The sequence below is a fragment of the Stegostoma tigrinum genome, chromosome 39 (genome assembly GCF_030684315.1).
Source record: "Stegostoma tigrinum isolate sSteTig4 chromosome 39, sSteTig4.hap1, whole genome shotgun sequence".
NCBI classification, from domain to species: Eukaryota; Metazoa; Chordata; class Chondrichthyes; order Orectolobiformes; family Stegostomatidae; genus Stegostoma; species Stegostoma tigrinum.
The window spans coordinates 17,654,199-17,671,364 of NC_081392.1; the positions used below are offsets into that span (position 1 = coordinate 17,654,199).

Genomic DNA, 17,166 nt, shown 5'->3' on the forward strand with positions numbered 1-17,166 from the left:
GTGAAGACTGCAGGATCTTACAGTACCTAAAATGGCTGCCTTTTTTTTGGTCACATTACAGCAGTGACTGGGGTTCATTGACATAAGAGGCAAATTATTTACACAGGCAGTGGTTTGCGTGTAGAATGAACTTCCTGAGGAAATGGGTACTTTTAAAAGAAATTTAGATAAGTTCATGAACAGGAAAGTTGTGGAGGGATATGTGCCAGGAGCCGGCATTTGGGACCTAGGGTTCATGAGTTCAAAGTGTGAGCAGGAAAGTTTATGAGAGATATGTGTGCAAAGTTCTTTACACAGAGGGCAGTGGGTGCCTCGTGTTGCCAGCAGAGGTGGTTGACGCAGACACGATAGTGTCTTTTAAGATGTATCTGGACAGGTACATGGATGGGCAGGGGGCAAATGGACACAGACCGTTAAAAAATAGATGACAGGTTAGACAGAGGATCTCAATCGGCGCAGGCTTGGAGGGCCAAAGGGCCTGTTCCTGTGCTGTAGGTTTCTTTGTTCTTTGTGTAACTCCAGTTCTGGTTTGCCTTTCTGAAATGCAACACCTTGCATTCATCTGCATTAAACCCCAGCTGCCACTTTTTGGCCAAATCCACAGCTGATCAAGGTCCCATTTTACTCTTAGATAACACAGTTCCCTGTCCGTTATACCATGAATTTTGGTGGCATTCACAAACTTACTAACCACACCCCTTATATTCTCATCCACAAACTATTTACATAAATGGCAAACCACAGTGGACCCAGATAAATCCTTGCAGCACACTGCTGGTCACGGGTCTCCTGTTCGATAAACAACCCTCCATCACTCAGCATCAGACAAACAGGAAATCTGACGTTTTGGGTTGGGACCCTTCTTCAGAAATGGGGGAGGGGGAAGGGAGCTGGGAAATAGAGAGGAGGGGTGGGGCGGGGGATGGTAGGTGGGATGGTTATAGGTGAGTGTGGGTAGGCAGTGGGGATTGGTCAGTGGGATGGGTGGGGTGGATAGTTGGGAGAGTAGATGGATGGGCTATGTCTGGTCAAGGAGGTGGAGAATGAGAGGGAGGGTTGGCCATGGGATGAGGGTGGGGATGGGGAGATTTTAAAACTGGTAAAATCCACATTTAGGCCATTTGGCTATAGGGTCCTGAGGCAGAATATGAGATGATGCTCCTCCAGTTTGTGGGTGGGGTCATTGTGACACCGGAGGAGGCCCAGGATGTACATGTCGCCCAGGGAGTGGGAGGGGGAGTTAAAATGGTTCGTGAACAGAAGGCGTTGTTTGTTGCGAACAGACCGCAGATGCTCTACAAAATGGTCTCTGAGTCTACACTTGGCTTCCTCTACATCAGTGGGACCACAAATTGCGAACAGCAGATACAGTGGACCAAGTTGGAGGAAGTGCAGGTGAACATCTGTCTAATATGAAAGGTTTGCTTTGGGCGTTGAATGGAGGTGAGGGGGGGGAGGTATAGGGGCAGGTGTAGCACTTCCTGTGGTTACAGGGAAAGGTGCTGGGTGTGGTGGGGTCAGTGGGGAATGTGGAGCAGATGAGGAAGTCGCTGAAAGAACGGTCCCTACAAAAAGTAGATCGGGGTGGGGAGGGAAATGTCTCTCTGCTGTGCTCAGAGCAGACTGAACGCTCCATATCATGCTGGTGTATTCTCAGAGCTGGACTGGAGTTGGTGATACTGTTGGATTTATTGAGAAAAGTGTACAGAAATACAGTGAGAGAGAGTCTGAGGGAGTGCGCGTGCCGGCGAGGGAAGGGCGGGAGCGTGCCTGTGGTAAGGGAGTGCGCGTGACCACGAGCGCGTGTCAGGGGGAGTTGGGTGTGACGGTGTGAACTTTATCCAACCTTCCTCGTGCTGCAGCACACGGTCCCTCAGAGCCGGACTCACTCCCCCCCATTTTTCCAGGGAGGATGAGCCGGCCCAGTTGGGCCTCTGATGGAACTGAAGCAAGGTAATTGTTTCTTCTTCATTCTCAGTGCCTTGTTATTGATCAGATCCTGCGCCTCCTGTAGCGTAACATTTCAATCAGGTGAGAATTCATGTTACTTGTTGGAGCTGATCACTTCCACGATCTCTCGGCTTTGAAACATCATCTTAAAAACACCAAAACCACCTCCGTACTGTACCAACACACTGACCTACTTTTGTAGGCTAACGGAGACAAAAATAAAAGCAGCTCTTTGATTTTGAAATGTCTTTATTGGGACTACAGAATTATTTTAAACAGCTAAAATTAAACCGAGTCCTGAAGATCAAACATGCGAAATCATTCACATCAATAAATGATCTCAGGATTAAAGGGTTATGACCGAGCTGAGTGGGAGCGTCTTCACTCCAGAGGTTGTTGAATTTCAGGAATTCTCTATCCTGGAGAGCTCAGTCAGAGATTGATCAATTTCTAGTTCCTAAAGATATCGCGGGATATGGGGATGGGCTGAAAAGTGATCTTCAGGAAGGTCAGCCATGAGCAGGTTTGAAGGGCCAAATGGCCTTTCCCATTATGATGTCCTGGCTCATCGAGTCCCTACTTCCTGTGTCCTAAGTAGCACCAATACACCCCATATCTTCGAGTTCATCAATCTATACTGACTCTAGGTTAGGAGCTGCCTCAACCTTTAAAATGTTTATCCTGGCTTTCAATTATCTGGGTCACCTCAATGTTTTGCGTTGGTGTTTTTTTTATACAGCTTGCCATTCAATCTCCTCTCATGCGATGGGATGTTCCTGGACATGGGTCATGCGACACAATCTTCCAAAAGTAGACTTCGGTGCCTTTGACAGCGATTTGTAAATTCCGCAAGGGCTGCTCGCATCACGGAGACTGATCAATTGGCCAGTCACTGATTCAACCTGTTGTCCTGAGCAACTTCATAAAACACAACAATTCAGTGTCGCGACTCAATCAGCTGTCAGATAGCATTGCCTTGTGTTCATGGGCGTTCTCTGAAAACAGGTACACCAAAGGTTTTAATCAGGACAGATGGCAAGAATACCAAATTCTTAAGGGATTAACAAGCCACGCAGCATCAGAAGTTGGGTGCTCATTGGACGGCAAATGGTGTCTGATTTGGCTAAGGCATTGCCTTGGAAAAGTTATCCCAAATCTTTTGTGCAAATTGCATAGAAAAGGCAAGTCAACCATGATTGGTCGAGTCGCGTCAAGGGGGACCATGCCAGGGAACAGTGTCCACCAAGCTTGTCTTCAATTGGAAAGACACAATTGCCTGCAGAGGACTGGGCTCTGACTATGAATCTGTAATCTCCAGTTCAGTGAGCCACATTGCAAGCCCCACTCATAATAATAAATGAGTTGCCCATGTAGTTCTTGGCACAGTTGGGATTGTTCAAAAAGTGTGTTCAATTCAGAGTCGCATGTAGTGTTGGACACAATGATTTTTGTGCAGTCAGCTCTCAGCCTCTTGTAAACACCTGAAGGGAGCCTACTGTTTGTCTTGCTTTTCATATCCAGAGAGGGGAACTGTTTCAAGACAAGGATCTATCAACTGCTTGAGTTGAGATATAAAGTTTTAAGACTCAGGAACAGAAGTAGGCCATTTGGCCCATCGAATCTTCAATAAGATCATGGCTGATCATCCTCTGGGACTCAGCTCCACTTACCCTCCCGCTAACCATAACCTTAATCCCTACACTGTTCGAAAATCTGTCTTTGCCTTAAAAACATTCAATGAGGTAGCCTCAACTGCTTCACTGGGCAGGAAATTCCACAGATTCACGACCCTTTGGGTGAAGAAGTTCCTCCTCAGTGGAGTCCCAAATCTGCTCCTCCTTACTTTGAGGCTATGCTCCCTGGTTCTAGTTTCACCCTCCAGTAGAAACAACCCCCATGCTTCTATCTCATCTATTCCCATCATCATTTTATATGTTTCTATAAGATCACCCCTCATTCTTCTCAATGAGTACAGTCCCAGTATATTCAGTCTCTCCTCATAAGCCAACGCTCTCAATTCCTGAATCAATAGAGTGAACCTCCTCTGCACCCCCTCCAGTGCTAGTACATCCTTCCTCAAGTGAGGAGACCAAAACTGTACACAGTGCTCCAGATGTGCCCTCAACAGGGCCCTATACAGCTGCAGCATAATCTCCGTTTTTAAATTCAATCCCTCTATCAATGAAGGATATAATTTCATTTATCATCTTAATTACCTGCTGCACCTGCGATTCATGCACAAAGACACCCAGGCCCCTCTGCACAGCAGCGTGCTGCAATTTTTTACTGTTCAAGTAATAGTTTGCTGTTATCCCTACCAGAATGGATGACCTCACATCTACGCAAATTGTACTCCATCTGCCAGACCCTTTGCCCACTCACTTAACCTATCTGTATCCGTCTGCAGACCTTCACTGTCCTCTGCACACTTTGCTCTACCACTCATCTCAGTGTCATCCGCAAACTTTGACCCACCACACTTAGTCCCCATATTGAAGAGTTTGAGCAGCATTTGGGAGAGGGGAAGAGTTCTCACATAGACAGAGCTGATATGCCCCCAGTGAGGGAACAGTGTGATTCTGCCTGATGTCATAGAGTGCAGGACAGGGGGAGTCCATTCACGCATTGAGCCTGTATCAGCCCTCCATTGAATCCCACTCCCTGTTCTTCCCAATGGCTGAGGATTTCCTGCCTTCGAGAGTTCAACATTGTGGAAGTTTGTTTTGGGATGTTTTTAATGGTGGTAAAGGCTAGCTTTGTCCATTGGCTACAGAACCAACAACAGCTCCATGTTGGAGATAGCAGGAACTGCAGATGCTAGAGAATCTGAGATAACAAGGGGTCAAGCTGGATGAACACAGCAGGCCAAGCAGCATCAGAGGAGCAGGAAAGCTGACGTTTTGGAAGGGTCTATGTCCGAAACAACAGCCTTCCTGCTCCTCTGATGCTGCTTGGCCTGCTGTGTTCATCCAGCTCTACACCTTGTTAGCCCATCTCTTCCAGGGATAGACCAGCCCATTGAGTGCCAATCAGCTGTTTAACTGGACAGAGGTGGGCATCCCCACCAACTGAACACTGTCAGCCAATCAGAGCCACCCACCGAACACTGTCAGCCAGAGATCCATTTACTGAAAACTGTTGGACAATCAGAGACCTAGCTCTGAAAACAGCAAACCAATCAGAGAACAGAATTCTCACAAAACTGATACATCAATGACTAAAAGACATCCTGCCAATCCTGTGGGGTTGGTAGGAGGATTCCAGCTGATCTCAGATGTAGTTTGGCCCGACCAGTGATGGAGACATGAACTGAAGCCACTCCTGAGGCTCCATTGGCTGGAGTCAGCTTGCTTTCCCTTGCCTTGGATCGCGGTGGGACAGGGATGGGAGATCATTCCAGATCGCTGGGAACCCTCAGCAGGAGATCTGCTTTGTTGCTGTGGCAGGACATCAACAGTTAGTTTTCCAGATGCCCAGCGCCTCTCGTAAAACCAAAACACTCTGTCCCCTTCTCATGGAGCAATGTGTGAGTGATCAACAGGAAACAACTAGGATGGTTTTCAAATTAAGGCTTTTCAGTTTATGAAAGCTTTGGGCTCACCCTGTTGCTGCTGTGATTCTAAAGCATTGACAATCTTCCCACCAGTCATAGAGTTGTACAGGACAGAATCAGACCCTTTGGTCCAACTTGTCCATGCTGACTAGATATCCTAAATTTAATCTAGTCCCATTTGCTAGAAAATGGCACGTTTCCCTCTTAAACCCTTCCTATTCATGTACCCATCCAGATGCCTTTTAAATGCTGTAACTGTACCAGCCTCCACCACTTCCTCTGGCAGCTCATTCCATACACGCACCACCTTCTGTGTGAATAAGTTGCCTCTTTGGTCCCATTTAAATCTTTTCCCTCCCACCTTAAACCTATGCCCCTCTAGGGTCAGAAATGTTATTCTCTCATCTCCTGAAGGGTTTGCATAATCCTGGGCTGAGGTTCCAGCCTCAAAGTTTAACTGTTTACTAATTCTTCACCTGTCAGTCCAACTCCATTATTTGAGTTTGAGACTGAGGCTAATGCTCGAGCCTAGACTGTTCTCCTTGTCCTCCCAGGCCAGGGGTTTGGAAGGTCCTCTGAAGGACTGAGCTGCTGCAGTGCATCTTGTTGTTGGTGCACACTGCTGCCCCCAAGTGGAGCGAGTGAATGCTTCAAGCTAGCTGATAGGCTGTGGCCTTGGCACCTGATTGGCTGAGAGTGAAGGGATGATCCTTTAGCATTGACATGGGAAGGAATTTCTTCAGCCAGAGGGTGGTGACTGTGGAGTTCATTGGCCTGTGAAAGCCAAGTCATTGGGTTTCTTTAAGACAGAGACAAACAGGTTCTTTGATAGTGGGGGTAAAATAGTATCAGAGATAATGGGAACTGCAGATGCTGGAGATTCCAAGATAATAAAATGTGAGGCTGGATGAACACAGCAGGCCAAGCAGCATCTCAGGAGCACAAAAGCTGACGTTTCGGGCCTAGACCCTTCATCAGAGAGGGGGAATGGGGGGAGGGAACTGGAATAAATAGGGAGAGAGGGGGAGGCGGACCGAAGATGGAGAGTAAAGAAGATAGGTGGAGAGGGTGTAGGTGGGGAGGTAGGGAGGGGATAGGTCAGTCCAGGGAAGACGGACAGGTCAAGGAGGTGGGATGAGGTTAGTAGGTAGCTGGGGGTGCGGCTTGGGGTGGGAGGAAGGGATGGGTGAGAGGAAGAACCGGTTAGGCAGGCAGAGACAGGTTGGACTGGTTTTGGGATGCAGTGGGTGGGGGTGAAGAGCTGGGCTGGTTGTGTGGTGCAGTGGGGGGAGGGGATGAACTGGGCTGGTTTAGGGATGCAGTAGGGGAAGGGGAGATTTTGAAACTGGTGAAGTCCACATTGATACCATATGGCTGCAGGGTTCCCAGGCGGAATATGAGTTGCTGTTCCTGCAACCTTCGGGTGGCATCATTGTGGCAGTGCAGGAGGCCCATGATGGACATGTCATCAAGAGAATGGGAGGGGGAGTGGAAATGGTTTGCGACTGGGAGGTGCAGTTGTTTGTTGCGAACTGAGCGGAGGTGTTCTGCAAAGCGGTCCCCAAGCCTCCGCTTGGTTTCCCCAATGTAGAGGAAGCCGCACCGGGTACAGTGGATGCAGTATACCACATTGGCAGATGTGCAGGTGAACCTCTGCTTAATGTGGAATGTCATCTTGGGGCCTGGGATGGGGGTGAGGGAGGAGGTGTGGGGACAAGTGTAGCATTTCCTGCGGTTGCAGGGGAAGGTGCCGGGTGTGGTGGGGTTGGAGGGCAGTGTGGAGCGAACAAGGGAGTCACGGAGAGAGTGGTCTCTCCGGAAAGCAGACAGGGGAGGGGATGGAAAAATGTCTTGGGTGGTGGGGTCGGATTGTAAATGGCGGAAGTGTCGGAGGATAATGCGTTGTATCCGGAGGTAGCAACCTCCGGATACAACGCATTATCCTCCGACACTTCCGCCATTTACAATCCGACCCCACCACCCAAGACATTTTTCCATCCCCTCCCCTGTCTGCTTTCCGGAGAGACCACTCTCTCCGTGACTCCCTTGTTCGCTCCACACTGCCCTCCAACCCCACCACACCCGGCACCTTCCCCTGCAACCGCAGGAAATGCTACACTTGTCCCCACACCTCCTCCCTCACCCCTATCCCAGGCTCCAAGATGACATTCCACATTAAGCAGAGGTTCACCTGCACATCTGCCAATGTGGTATACTGCATCCACTGTACCCGGTGCGGCTTCCTCTACATTGGGGAAACCAAGCGGAGGCTTGGGGACCGCTTTGCAGAACACCTCCGCTCAGTTCGCAACAAACAACTGCACCTCCCAGTCGCAAACCATTTCCACTCCCCCTCCCATTCTCTTGATGACATGTCCATCATGGGCCTCCTGCACTGCCACAATGATGCCACCCGAAGGTTGCAGGAACAGCAACTCATATTCCGCCTGGGAACCCTGCAGCCATATGGTATCAATGTGGACTTCACCAGTTTCAAAATCTCCCCTTCCCCTACTGCATCCCTAAACCAGCCCAGTTCATCCCCTCCCCCCACTGCACCACACAACCAGCCCAGCTCTTCCCCCCCACCCACTGCATCCCAAAACCAGTCCAACCTGTCTCTGCCTGCCTAACCGGTTCTTCCTCTCACCCATCCCTTCCTCCCACCCCAAGCCGCACCCCCAGCTACCTACTAACCTCATCCCACCTCCTTGACCTGTCCGTCTTCCCTGGACTGACCTATCCCCTCCCTACCTCCCCACCTACACCCTCTCCACCTATCTTCTTTACTCTCCATCTTCGGTCCGCCTCCCCCTCTCTCCCTATTTATTCCAGTTCCCTCCCCCCATCCCCCTCTCTGATGAAGGGTCTAGGCCCGAAACGTCAGCTTTTGTGCTCCTGAGATGCTGCTTGGCCTGCTGTGTTCATCCAGCCTCACATTTTATTATCTTTGATAGTGGGACCTGCAGATTCTGAGATAACGAGGTGTAGAGCTGGATGAATACAGCAGGCCAAGCAGCATCAGGAGCAGGAAGGCTAACGTTTTGGGTCTGGATCCTTACTTGGTCCAGGCCCGAAACGTCAGCTTTCCTGCTCGGCCTGCTGTGTTCATCCAGCTCTACACCTTGTTATCTCTTAAACCAGTTCTTTGATTGGTAAGGGAATTAAAGGTTATGGGGACAAGGCAGGAGAATGGGCTTGAGAACTATATCATTTATGACTGAATGATGAAGCAGACTCGATGGGGTGAATGGCTATCTGTTCCTGCGCCTTATGGTCTTTATCCTATTTGGCACTGAGCTTCTGGAAGGGTATTGTAGAGAATGCCTCTGCCTTACAATGGAGGGAACTAAGTAGATCACAGCAGATGGTCTGGAGAAACAGGCAGGAATAGAAGGAACGTGACTGTAAATATATGCTTTGAACTGTTTGATCGAATTGGCTGCTCACCATGTTCCACAGCCACCATGTTGGGGATCATCTGCGCTCATCTCAATCGATGTTGCCAACTGCTGTCGAGACAGAAGGCTGCAATGACAGAAGAGGAAATGGCATGAGATAAACTTCACTGGGCGTGACTAAGCTGTTCAAGTGTTGAAGCTGTGGGTTGATCCACCATTCAGCTCCATCATTTTCTCCAATACAAACGTTTTACAAATGCTGCTTTTCTTCCCTAGCCAATTTGATCTCTAGTTCTGGGACCTAGCTGGGGTCTTTCTCAAGAAAAACTAACACAAAGTAATTATTTGTTTCTCTGCTATTTCTTTATTTCCCCATTATAAATTGTCCTGCCTCTAATGGACCCATATTCATTTTAGCCAAAAGCTTCCTTTTTACATACCTATAGAAGCCTTTACAGTCTTAGTTTATGTTTTTTCAAAGATTGCATTCATGTTATTCCCCTTTTCCTTGTCAATATTTTGGTGCTTGTAAGGTTGGCCCATGTTTGAAAGACGCAAAATTGCCAACAGGAGATAAACAGAATAAAACAGTCTGCTGTAGCATTTAAGTGAAACATAATGGGACATTCGAACATGTTCACTCCAAAGAGGACAGGAAGCCCTGCAAGCAGCCATCTGAGAGAGTTTGGTAATAGAATGCCGAGGGATAAACAAGTAATTGAAGCTAGCTTCAATGAAAGTCCCATTAAATGAACAACACCAGTTAAATTTGGTATAAATCTCAGCCCATAAAACAGCCACCCTAACTCAATAAGCAGTTGTGAGAACAACAGCTGAAGTTATTTTGTAGTAATCAGTTGATTCTTTGAAGTTATTCACAATATTAAGAAAGAGGTTATGGTTAAAGATTCTTTAGATACCATTGAAATAGCTTTCAGCATAATTATAGATACACATCTCCCCAAGTATAATAGAAGCATCAGGGAGAAACATTTAAACATAGAAAGTGGAAGGTAATTAGTGTCAGGAAATGCAGACCTTCTCTCCAAGGAATTGCCTGGTATACCGTAAATGAAATAAATTGTTTGCAACTCATTAGTTACAAATTCCAAGCAGTAGAAATTTACAACTAACTTTATAACAGAAATTAACACAATGACTCTTACAGAAATTGGTTAACCAACTGTCTTTTGCATTTTTTAAAATATATGTAATTGGCACAGTGGAAAATATAAGAAGAGGAATAATTGAATTTGATAGAGATAGCAAATGGAATACAATGAGTAACAGAATTCAAGCAATCCTTTGAGATGAACAAGTCTGGGACAGACCAGAAGGAGTATAGCCACTAACTTTGGAATGCTGATTAATAGAATGCACAGAAAGATTCCAAGGCCTGACAATTACAATGTTAAACACCGCGAGATCATGGGAACCTGGGAGTGCCCATATGAATGCCCATCATTGATCAGGCGTTTCACAGGATTGAGTGTATGGAGTAAGGAGGAAGGACACAGCAACTGAGCTGTGTATGTTTATTGTAACACAAAATGTATAGAAATGCTGTATTTCGCTGTAAAAATCAGAGTGTGTCATTGATCTAAGCCGTAGATTAAGAGAACTACTGGTTCTCTAACTTCAAGGCCAGATCTGAAAAAGGTCTTTACCTGACCCCTTGCCCTAATTGGTTGTTGTTTGAATGAAGTCTTTCACTTGCCCGAATCCTGTCTGCCTGCTAAGTCTTTGTCCCTGGTCGAGGAATGCGGGCCTACAGTCCTCCTGTGTTGTATTCTTCAAATCTCCCAGTGCTCACTGCTTTTTCTCACAACCTTCTAGGCTTTCTAGTAAAGAACAGATTAGGATAGAATACCAACAGAGTGGAAGCAAGCCATTTGGCCTATCACGTTTGTTTTAATGGTTGAGAAACTTCAGTTCTGAGGATAGACTGGAGAGATTTTCCTCGGAGAGAAGGAATCAGAGGTTTTCAAAATCATGAGGTGACTGGATAGAGCAGATGAAGAGCATCAGTTCTGAGGAATGGTGACTGGAAACAAAATGCTAACTCTGATTTCTCCCCGCAGAAGCTGCCAGACCAGCTTTTCTAGCAATTTCTATTTTTGTTTATTTTCCTTCTCTTGCAAAATCAAAAAGGTTTACAATGGTCACATCTCCTCTCCTCAATGTTTACTCTGATTTTTAAAATACGCTTTGGGAAAACACCCTTCTGTTGGGAAATTGTACACACAAGAACTGGAGTAACATTTGCGAATGAATAATCTCCATTAGCGTTTCCAAAAGCTTTAAGAATATCAAAATCTGCGGACTCTATTCTGGAGCTTTGCAGCAGTGGCTTAATTTTGTTTCTTGGCCACCGGGAGAGAGAACACAATCTGTTCTGTACTTTGAAAACATTGGATCTTAACCAAGTTTAATTGAAACCATTTGTTTCCATGTAATTTTTAGATGAAGTGTATAAAGGAAGCATATTTCGCTGAAGGTTTTGGCCAAATGCTAGATCAAGTAGAGGTGAATCTCAAGCGAGTAAAGTTCAACAGAGAAAGGCAACTGAAGAGACCAAGGGGAAAGCATCTGATTGCAGTCTACAGCATTAATCCTCGGTGGTAAGTGGATGGGGGAAGGACATCCGACAAATTTAAAAGGCATTAAGAGGAATCCTTAGCAAGATTCTGGAGAATTTCTCTGCGGCTAGTGGTTTTCTGCAAAGATCAGTGCTTGGGACCTCTGCTGCTTGTAATGTATATAAATGATTTGGATGTAAATGTGGGTGGCCTGAGTCATATTTTGGCAGACGACAGGAAAATTGACAGCTGTGTACAGTGAGGAAAGTTTTTCCGAGGATGCAGCAGGATATAGATCGCCTGGAAAGCTGGGTGGAGAAAGGGCAGATGGAGTTTAATCCGGAGAAGTTTGAGGTGATGTATTTTGGGAGGTCAAATGCAAGATGAACATATACACCAAATGGCAATGCCCTGAGGAAGATTGGCATATGGAGGGGATCTTGGGATGCAAGTCCACAGCTCCCTAGAGCACTAGTGGGTAAGGTGGTACAATATGTACATGGCATGCTTGCTTTCAATGATTGTGGCACTGAGTAATGAGAGTTGGGAGGTGGTGTTGTGGGTGTAGATAACTTTAGTTAGGCTGTATTCAGAGTACTGTGCATTGTTCTGATCACCACACTATAGGAAGGATGTGGCAGCTTTGGAGAGGGTGTAAAGGGGGATGTTGGAGTGTATGAGCTATCAGGAGAGGCTGGGCAAACTTAGTTTCTTTTTGTTAGAGGGTCTGAGGATGATGGGGGCGGGGGGGGGGGGGGAAATGTGATAAAAGTATATAAAATTGAGAGGCATGAATAGGATAGATAATCTCTGACCCAGGGTGGAAATATCAAATACTAGGGAGCACAGGGGAAAAGGGAATGTTTAAAGGAGATGTGTGACCAGGATTTTTTAAACACAGAGAGTGCTAGGTGTTGGAAATGCACTGCCAGGGGAGGTGGCTGAGGCTGTGATTTGTTTTTTATATAATGCCCCGGATGTGGGTATTGCCGGCCGGGCCCAGCATTTATTGCCCGTCTCTAGTTGCCCCTTGAGAAGGTGGGGGTGAGCTGCCCTTCTGGAGCCGCTGCAGTCCATGATCCACAATGCCCTTCGGGGAGGAAATTCCAGGGTTTGGACCGAGTGATCAGTCAAAGGCTCCCCAGCTCCTACTCAAGGGCAATTGGGGACAAGTAACAGTGACGTTGCGATCAATACACATCCCACAAACAAACTGATAAAATACTAGTCAAGGGCTAGTTGTGAAGGGGACTTGGGGGATGCAGAATCCTGAGTTAGTATGTCTCAGTTGGGGCAAACAAACTATGCACCCACTTACTTGTTGTCTGGATCTAAGACCATGAGCAGAATTAGGCCATTCAGCCCATCGAGTCTGCTCCACCATTTGATCATGGTTGATATGTTTCTCAAACCCAGTCTACCACATTCTCCCTGTAACCCTCGATCCTGTCACTAATCAATAACCTATCTATCTCTGTCTTACAGGTACTCAAAGCCTTGGCCTCTGCAGCATTGAGTTCCACAGATTCGCCACCCTCTGGTTGAAGAAATTCCTCCTCACTTCAGTTCTGAAAGGTTCTGTGTCTGATTCTGATCATTTGACACAAAGAATCTATTGTTCAGGTTAAAAGTGCAGGCAAAATAGAAGTCATATTGGGGCAGCCTGGCAAGTGAGATAACGAAAATAGTTGGCAGCATTCCTTGCTCTGGCAAGTTTTCACTGAACACACAAATATTTTTCTTAGTTGCACCTTCAGAAGGCCACACCAAAATTTCAGTTTCTTTCCTCTGCGTGTAATAGCAGGTTTGAAGTACAACAGCTTTTCCATTGAGAGAGCAATTTCAGAGAAGGAAGATTCATCTTGGGACCAATAGGGTTGAAGCCAAAGCAAAACTTTACCTGTTACCTTCTCTGCAACCATCTCTGCGCTCTCCTCTCCCCATCCCCAATGGGGATGTCTGTCCTTCCTGGTCTAGCAGTTAGACAAGCCATTCTCACGTTCCAATCACTTAATCCACACCATCAGCATCTTTTCTCTCCCAGCCCTCCATTCAACACCCCCCCACCCCTGAAATTATTGCATAAATGCTGTCCCCTCCACACCATGTCAGCTCTGATGAAGAGTCATCTTAGTTTGCTCGATCTCCCCACCCTGATGCTGCCTGACCTCACTGTGATCTCCAGCGTTTATTGTTCCCAGTACAGATTCCAGCATTTGCAGTCATTTGCTCCCACAAAGTAGAAAAAAAACCGCACCTCTCCACACAAGAGGTTAGAAATGTGGAATTCTCACAGAAAGCATTAGTTATTGAGTGCGACGTGGATAAAACATTTGCAGGATGGGTGATCTAATTGCGATACAAATTTATCAGTGGGACAGGCCTGAGAGACCGAATGGCCTCCTTGTTTCTATGACTCCTACTTCCTGCAGCTATGAATTTTAATGGGTTTTTTTTAAATCTCAATACTTCCCAGCGTAAATTGCAATGCTGACATTTCCTGCAGTGTCTATCCTCAGAGAATTGACTTTATAAGATTTCTCCCCCAACTCCATTTTCACCTTGTTTAAGAAGACCCTTGTATTCACTTCACAGCGGCTGGGTACGACAACTAAAGTGTAGCCCGGAGTCCGTTATCCATTTCAAATGTATCAAGCCTCAAAGTATTTTGCCATCATGCTTCGGATTTACAATATATGCAGGAAAAATGCCAGGCAATGGGATGTTTTTTCCCTATTCATTCACGGGATGAGGGTGTCACTGGCCAGGCAGTATTTATTGCCTATCCCTAATTGCTCAGAGTCAGAGTTTAGAGTCAGTCACATTGCTGTGGGTCTGGAGTCACATGTAGGTCAGACCAGGTAAGGACGGCAGTTTCCTTCCCGAAAGGGCATTAGTGAACCAGATGGGTTTTTCTGACAATCAACACTGGATTCATGGTCATCATTAGACTATCAATTCCAGATATTTATTGAATTCAAATTCCACCATCTGCCATTTTGGGATTTGAACCTGGGTCACCAGGCCATTATCTGGGTCTCTGGATTAACAGCCCAACGATAATACCACTAGGCCATCGCCTCCCAAATGTGCAAACTCCACACAGGCAGACCATCACCTCAGGCTGGAATCAAACCCAGGTCCGTGGCACTGTGAGACAGCAATGCTAACCACTGGGCCAACTTCCACTAATACAGAAAGCGAGCGTCTTTCCCATAAGCTTCTGTCACACAGTGCTTGTAAAGGGTTCGATTTTGACTCTTAGACCATGCTAGGGTTCTGCTTTCACCTGGGGTTAGACAGATGGCCACACTGAGTGCAGGTTATAAGGGGAATTCGAAGGATACTGCTGGAAATGAGGGTTCAGGGAGATAATCTACCATAATCTTATTGGACGTGTCCGCACAGTCTACTCTTAACCTCTTCGTCCTAATTGCTCATGGGATTTGAACTTCACTCATAACACCAGCATTTATTGACACAAAAAAACTGAAGTTGCTGGAAAAGCTCAGCAGGTCTGGCAGCATCTGTGGAGAGGAGTCAAAGTAAACGTTTTGGCTCTGGTGACCCTTCCTCGGAACAGGACTGGACCAGAAACGTAAACTTTGATTTCTCTCCACAGATGCTGCCAGACCTGCTGAGCTTTTCCAGCAACTTCTGTTGTTGTTGGTGTTTTGGATGTACAGCATCTGCAGTTCTCTCAGTTTTTATTCAGCACTTACTGACCATACCTAAGCAGCATTGAGACGCTGCTGCTGCTGTCTCTCCTTCTCCAGTACAACTGGGAAGTGTGCTCATCCATTTCAGAGGCAGCTTGGAGTCAACAGGGGTTTGGAATCATGTGTAGGGAAAGCAGGTTTCCCTCCCTAAAGGACATTAGTGAACCAGATGCGTCTTATTTTATAAATCAGAGTATTTTTGTGGACAATTATTGCCAACCTGAGATTATTCTATTCTACGTTTTGAATTGATTAAACAAATTTAAATGTCTTCAGTAGCCAAGGTGGGATTCAAACTTGGGATCATTAGTCCAGTTACACAGTTATAATGCTACAACACAGACCTTGGGTTCATAATAAGATTTATACCAGAGGTCGCAGTAACAGTTACGTCTAAAGTGTGAAATGCAATGTGCAGGATGCGGGGGATTAGTATTTAAATTTACAAGAAACAGTCATTCCAATTTTACGTTAGAGCCAATTTTTAAAGATGCACCATAGAAAACATTCTATCTGGGCGAGTCATGGATTGGTATGGCAACGGCTCTGCCCAGGACCGTAAGATGACGCAGAGGTGCTGGTGTTGGACTGGGGGTGGACAAGGTCAAAAATCACACAACACCAGGTTATAGCCCGACAGGTTTGTTTGAAATCACAAACCTTTTAGAGCACTGCCTTTCATCAGGTGAGAAAGACTTGTGATTTCAAATAAACCTGTTGGACTATAAACTGGTGTCGTGTGATTTCTGCCCAGGACCGTAAGAGACTACAGAGGTGGTGTCAAAAGCCCAGACCATCACAGAAGCCAACCGCCCACCCACAGACTCCATTTATACAGCTCATTGTTGTGGAACGGCTGCCAACATCATCAAAGGCCCATCACTCCCTGGTAATGATCTCCTACAACTTCTTCCATCAGGCAGGAAATTCAGAAGCTTGAGCACACGCACCAACAAGTTCACGAACAGCTTCTTCCCCGCTGTTATTACTCTGCTGTATGGACCTGTCTAATTTCAAATCAAATGTTGTTCTTGCTTTGTGCACCTCCTGTGCAGCTGTAACCCTGTGTGCCTCGCTCTGTCTACACACCCCGTGATCTCTATGCCCTTGTTTGCTGTGATCTGCCTGCACTGCTCGCAAAACAAAACTTTTCACCATACGCAGGTACATGTGACAATAATAAGTCATTAAAATCAGGTTCACACTTACTCAATATTTACGTGTCAGAGCCATCATCAACAGCAACAGCATCTCCATTCCAGAATGTTCTTTCTCTCCGTCGTCTACAGGAAAGCTATTCTCTTTAAATCCATTCGGGCAAAAAGGGGTTCGGTTTCCATAGCACCTCTCACCACCTCAACATGTTCCGCAGTCCTTTACAGCTGGTGAGGTACCTTCGGAATGTCACTCACTGTAGTTATGATTTTTGTTGTAATACTGCATAAATGTCTCCAAACTGGCTAGAAACTCGGTCAGGGGCTTCTCTTCATAGAACTCACAATGATGGCAGCTGTTCGATGCATTCTGTGAGAAGACAGTCCAACTCTGATTATAGTGAATGTCTTGCCCTCTCTGAGGGGCATTGGTCATTCAGAAGTGCCTGAGGTTACATCAACTGCTTGGGTTTATCAGGCACCAGCCCCGCGAAACATGAAACCTGCACACCCAGGGCCACATGACCCAACGCCAGCCCCACTTTCCTCCTTAAGGTAATAAAATGTGAGGCTGGATGAACACAGCAGGCCAAGCAGCATCTCAGGAGCACAAAAGCTGACGTTTCGGGCCTAGACCCTTATCTCCAGCATCTGCAGTTCCCATTATCTCTTCCTCCTTAAGGTGTTCACTTGGCTTCAATTGTTTACCTCGGCCAATCTGAGTTCCTTGTTCTCGTTACGCTTTTTGAGGGGGTTTTGAAATATGATATTCCATGGAATCCAGGGTGTCAATGGGCAAAGTCAGGAATT

The 17,166-nt window shown here is 46.4% G+C and overlaps 1 long non-coding RNA gene across 2 annotated transcripts in view; it reads right to left on the bottom strand.

Moving 5' to 3' along the window:
* Window positions 1–2,181: 2,181 nt before the first annotated feature.
* The window catches only part of LOC125447807 (uncharacterized), a 37,268-nt gene continuing 22,283 nt past the window's right edge, over window positions 2,182–17,166 (bottom strand). For both annotated transcript variants that reach the window (XR_009443053.1, XR_009443052.1), the window contains exons 6-8: window positions 16,412–16,726; window positions 8,954–9,031; window positions 2,182–2,945 (exon numbers count right to left, since the gene is read on the bottom strand). This is a non-coding gene — a long non-coding RNA (uncharacterized LOC125447807). The remainder of the gene's footprint in view (window positions 2,946–8,953; window positions 9,032–16,411; window positions 16,727–17,166) is intronic.